Source organism: Osmerus eperlanus, chromosome 18, assembly GCF_963692335.1.
Source record: "Osmerus eperlanus chromosome 18, fOsmEpe2.1, whole genome shotgun sequence".
NCBI classification, from domain to species: domain Eukaryota; kingdom Metazoa; phylum Chordata; class Actinopteri; order Osmeriformes; family Osmeridae; genus Osmerus; species Osmerus eperlanus.
In genome coordinates this window covers 9204175-9210334 of record NC_085035.1, presented here as the reverse complement: position 1 = coordinate 9210334, position 6160 = coordinate 9204175, and the positions used below count along the sequence as shown (strand labels likewise).

Here is a 6160-nt window from a genome sequence, read left to right as displayed (position 1 = left end):
ACAATGTTATGGGTGAGCGATTTGACTGTAGCAAGATGGCCGCTATGTGCGGACGTTCGACTCCGTTGGCCGGCAAATGGACGAGACATCTACCCTTTATATATATCTATGGTTCTCCCTATATTAGACATTCTCTGACTAGATGTCTTACGGCGGAGTCAAGAACGTAGATTTTTGTCAAAATGGCTCTGTGAAATCGTCTTGATAAAGGATGATTTGCCTAACATAATCATACAAATATTTATATCATTACAAAGCCCTACTTCTTGTCTTCAAAATGGTATAAACAGTTCAGGTCTATTATTTGAAAAACTATGCATATTCAGGCAGGAAAGTGTTAAACAGTGTCCAAAATTGACGCGGTGAGAAACAGTTCTGTCAGTGCATTACGTCACAATTGAATTTGACTTGAACATTCTGAACCATTGAAACCCATTCATTAGTGTGTTTGCTGCAAGCAAAAACACTATTGTTATTCTACATACTTATTGTGAGAATGCTGTTCAGCAATATCCAGAGCGACTTACAGTAAGTACAGGGACATCCCCCCGAGGCAAGTAGGGTGAAGTGCCTTGCCCAAGGACACAACGTAATTTGGCACGGCCGGGAATCGAACTGGCAACCTTCAGATTACTAGCCCGATTCCTTAACCGCTCAGCCACCTGACTCCCTTCTCCCTTTTGGCCTTTAACTAGTCCTGCATACTTTCACCGATTCCTACAATTTTTGTATCAAAACGTTCAGCTCCTTCATGAGATGTTGGCTATGACTTTTGGTATTTCTCACTTTTATACTTTTTAAGACATTAAGCTTTCAAATCATTAAAAAGCTTCCTCCTCTTTCAAACGTAACTACTTCAGCATACTTTCAGCTAGAGACACCATTCAACCTTTAAAATGTTCACAAGACATTCAGCTATTCCCAAATGATTCAGCTTTTTCAAATATTCAGCCAATTTTGAATTATGACAGTTTGAAATACAGCAAGCTGGCTGTTCTTTTTCTGATATTCAACTAAATTGTCAAACAAATTCCTCTAACGTTCATATAGTTTAACTTACAGAAACAAGTTATAACTTAAAATGTAGGAAAAATTGTCCTCTTTCAGCCAATGTAACTACTAAAGAGCTCACATTTACAGATTTTCAGCTATGAGCCTTGAAGCGAGAGCAGCCTTTCAAATTCTCTCACTAACTTCAATGGAGAGGTGGGTAAAATTCGTCAGAGAAAGCAAGAAGGAAGACGATTTCGAAACTGCCGGTAGAGACATATTTTTGACCGCACAGACATAAAAGACATCTCTAGTTTCGGCAGAGTCTTGGGTCTCGGAAAATATCTTCATTTTATTGATTGGACGTGTAGTTTTGCGTCTAGGTCAACTTGTTTGAGGTGTGGATGCTAGGTAAATGTTCGTTTTTCTCTCTGCCTAGCTCGTTACCTATCACAGCTGCGCCATCACCGTGGCAACCAAACAGACACGCACCATGAACGTTTTTGAAACTGCCAAAGGAGTTGTATTTCTGACCGCACAGACACATAAAGGATATCTATGGTTTCGGCAGAGTCTTGGAATGAAATATACTAATTATGTGGGCAATGTAGAACAGCGTTTTAAGGCCGATTTTTTGTCTGCACTCTAGGCTTTCACGTACACACCCATGTAAATCTCAGAAACGGTTTGAAAAAGTCATGAAACATAATCAGTGATATTGAAAAAAGTTGAATAATTTAAAAATAGTTTAGGGTTTTGTCAACATTTTAAAGTTTAAATGGTGGCTCTAGCTGAAAGATTGAGGAAGAAGAAGGATTTGGAAGTTGAAGAACTTTAAAGAAGTTTGAGAGGATTTGAAAGAAAACTCCATTGGAAACCCATGTTAAAAATATTATGAATATTGATTTATATTAATTCAAGCATAAGAAGCACAAAGCTGAAAAGTCATAGCACCCATGGCCTGAAACTGCTGAATTTTTTGATAGCTGAACGGTTTTAATAGCTGAAGATTTGAAGGCGCTTAAAGGTGCCACGGAAGAAATAGAAGAAAAATAATAAGTTGATTAAAGATTCAAAGAACAATACTTGTTGGAATGCTGAAGCAGCATTCCAACAATAATATATATATATAACTAGAAAAGGCTGTTTCTGCGAAACAGCAGTGAGAATGCTGAAAACCTGAATGGGGATAGCTGACCATGCTGAAAATAGTGAAAATTTAGTCGAAAGTTATAAGCTGAAGCTTCAAAGCGCCCGAAAGGTATTTTTGAAAGGGGCTGGAGCTGGACAAAGGCATAAAACTACAGAAAAGAGAAGAAAAATGCAAAAAGAGAAATAATTCAGAAGAATTTGAAAATTTAGTAGAAAGTCATTTGCTCGGGTTTCAAAAGGTCTGAGATGTATTTTAGAGAGGACCTGGACCTAACTCTGATTAACCCTTGTGTTATCTTCGGGTCATTCCGACCCATCAGTCTTTGTGACCCACCGTCGTATTGCGACAACTTTACCGCATACAAAAACAAAGTGAAGCATTTTCTTTTAACCGTAGGGCTGTCTCAGACCCTCCACATTGCGAAGGTTAAAAGAAAATTATTTTTATTTGTTTTTTATTGGGTAAAATTGGGTAAACACAACGATGGTTCGTTATGAACCTTTGGGTCATGTGACCCGAAGGCAGCACAAGGGTTAAAATGCAGCTGCAAAAAAAGCTGAACTATGTGGGTAGTAAATAAGATCATGCTTCATCTAACCAGCGGATCATCTTGCAAGTGTGTCAAAGTGGTATTTTTACAGACTGTATTAACACCGTAGGTGTTTTGGTGGTTTTAAAAGGACTGTATAATTCGTTGGTCTTCAAAGGGTTGTGGCCACCAGGGGGCAACAGCGTAGTCAGTTTTAGCTGCCTGAATAGGTCGTCCTTCGAAACAGTAGGCGTGAATAATGCATGCATCGTCATTGTCGTCCATCTGTAGCCGAAGCGAAGCTAGAGAGAGGATGCAATGGGAGACTTTCTACAGTAAGCTATATCTACTGCTTCAAATTGAAAACGGAGACCATCTTTTGATTAAAGACAAGTTCCTTAACCTCTGTTGTCAATATCGCCAATAAAAAGTAAATACTCTTCAGTTACGAAGCATTTGTTTGTAGCTAGGTAACGAATATTATGTCTGGAAAAACGTAGCTAGCTATGTGACCTGGGGCCTGTACTACGAATCAAGATTTGGCGTTAGCGAGGTAACTTCAGGTTCAACCCAGGGTTTTCTGTACTACGACGGAGGATCACTTCCCAGACAGCAAAATGTGTTTGGGCCAGATTTGGACCAGGTCTTCATTAGCATTTGGCACAGATCCGCTAAACGGACTTGGACCGGGCTCATCCTTTCCAACGGCCCAATACCGGAACAGGTTCGGATTAGAGACAGATCTGGGCCAGAAGTGGCCCAGTACAGTTATTAATGCCATGACGTGTGGTGCGGATCTGGCCCAGATCCACGACTCACATCAAGAGCTCATCTGGCCCTGGTCTGTGATTCATACTTAGGCTATTATGGGCCAAACAAATATCCACGCAATTTGTAATTTTCAAACGTTTTATTTTATTTTAAAACAGGCAAAAGAGAACATTACAGCATTAAAAAAAACATATGTTACGGGAATATGCACCGGTTCATTTAAATTTAATTTCATAGTGTGTTGATGTTGAAGACTATATGTGTATAATACAGTGAGACTTTGGATATGGTACTGACGTCCGAAGTAACTAGTTAATGTATTTGGACGTGAGAAGTGGGCGCTAGCAGTAGCTAGCAGCGATCCCCGCAGGCTACTAGCAGCTAGGCTATAGCCTCAATCTGTGGAAGGAATTTATGTAGTATTTTTTCTCAAAAATGGAAAAGTTCTTCAACTATCCCATGGGCTCAGATTTTCTTAGAACATTCATTGTGTCTCAACCAACAGGACCTTTTAAGGTAGCTAAAGTGTCAGACATCTCCTTTAAGTGTGTCCTTACCCTATAAAAGATAGGTTTGTTGTCATGCCTTTTTTACACATGCATAGTGACAGGGCATAGTTGGAGTGGTGGGTATAAGGAGGGAGGATGGGGAGTTTGAGTAGTGGGAGACTAATGACTAATAAGACAAATGACTGCCAAGACCAACAGAAAAAACAGCACATTTACTCCAAATGAAAAAGGGCCCACAAAGGGTTCTGGATACTTGTGAATTTTAATGATGTAAGTATCTTCAACGAAAATGGTTGTTAAGACGTACAGAAACTAACTACAATAAGTGCACTCAAATACGTGTTGAAAGTCAGACTCTAACAACAATACCTAACGACTACAAAGACAGACAATTAATGAATGGAAAACATTTTGGGTTATTATTTCCAAATAAATTATGAAATAATGCTCATTTTAATCTGTAGCATTTTCTTTTTCAGATGTATATAGTTGTGGAATTTACTGAAACAAAAACAGTAAACATTATATCAGACTCGTGGTTTGAAGATGGTATGACTTGGTGGCCAAACTACAAAAGTGATGAACGCATCAATAGAGCTGTCCAAAAACGGGAGGAACCAGGACCAGACTGGAAACAGTATGATGTTCGAGTCCTTTTAAGAGCTGGTACGGAATCATTTAGAAAGTTAACTTAATAAGGCACTGAAATGATTAAATCATGAAATATTTGAAAGTTTACAGTTTATTATTTACTAACAATTCAGATTTTCAAAACTTTTATCAGGTGACTACATGAAGGCAAAAGAAAAGCTGAGGGTCTCACTGATCTGTAACACTTCAGAGTTACAAATTGATGACGAGGAACAAGTGATTATGAGGAAAAGAAAAAGTAAGCCAAGGTAAGAGAAAATCTGAGGGCCTCACTGATCTGTAACACTTCAGAGTTACAAACTGATGATGTTTTTAATTAGGATAAGTAATGAGCCAATGTTTTTCAATTCTAAACTAGTTTTTATGTTGCACATACCAGATTGTTATCTCTTTTGCTTTGCTTGTTAGGATCATTTTTGGTGATACAGACTGACAGTGAGGCAGATGAGTGGAACAAGAGAAGATGCACCTCTACTCCATTGCCTCCTATTCCTCCACCTACCCTCAATGAAGTTTGCCAGACCACTACTAGACCTCTGCCAGGCCCGAGGCATACTACAGCTCCTGCACCACTTGTCCCTAGCCCTCCACCTTACATTCTTCAAAGTCCTCCACACCACTTCTCTGCTGGACATCGTCCAGATTTGAGGAGGCAATCTGACCGTGGTTGTGACACAGGTAGGCCTACTTCAATAAACAATTTCATATCACAGGTCTTATCAAATGTCTTTGTTCTTAATGTGCTCAATTTACCTACCTGTCCTCAGCTCCAATGTCACTGGTTGACACCCCTACGCGTCTGCCCTCAAGTCCTGTGTGCCGGATCTCTGCCACCCCTCTGTCAGATGATGGCCAAGACCACCTTTTCGTCCCTAGCTTTAGACTGGGGAAGACCGGCACTGGACCTGTTCCTTGCTCTGGTACAATCATTTTAAAACAGACTGTGGCCATATAAATGGTTAAATAAGTCTATATGAAAAAATATTTGTACTTACATTATGTGCTCTTTAAAACTAAACCCTGGTCCTCTGGTTAGATGTTTCCCTGCTCCAACACACCTGATTCAATTAAATGGGTTGTTATAACGACCATTGATTCAAATCAGGTGAGCTGGATAAGGGAAACATCTAAAACATGCAGGACAGCAGCCCTCGAGGACCAGGGTTTGACACCCCTAATATATATCATACTTCATATGATAGATGGATAGATAATGAAGAGAGGAATAGCATGTAACAGCTAAAAGTAACACTTTTAATTGTTTCTTAACTCTTTCTGTAGCGGCTCAGCTGCACATCCTGACCCTGCTGGAACACATCAAGCAGCAGCAAATGCAACTTGCTGCCGCTGTCAACAGTCTTGCTGCAAGAGTGGGTACAGAAACTCCAGTGGCTGAGATGCCGGACAATATGAGTTTCCCACTGGCCACCATGTCTGAAGTGGAGGAGTTGGAGGAGTGGCTGAAAGACTCAAGGAATTCTCATGCTAAGCAAAACATGGTATAAAGCCAACAACTTCATTGTCTTTTTACATCATCACCTTTAAAGCGACATCCAT

General features: G+C 39.8%; 1 long non-coding RNA gene across 1 annotated transcript; it reads left to right on the top strand.

The window, feature by feature from the left end:
- The first annotated feature begins 5181 nt into the window (after nt 1–5181).
- On the top strand, nt 5182–5948 carry LOC134039016 (uncharacterized). The gene is made up of 3 exons (XR_009932736.1): nt 5182–5281; nt 5371–5523; nt 5885–5948. It is a non-coding gene; the product is annotated as an uncharacterized LOC134039016 (long non-coding RNA).
- The last annotated feature ends 212 nt before the right edge of the window (nt 5949–6160 follow it).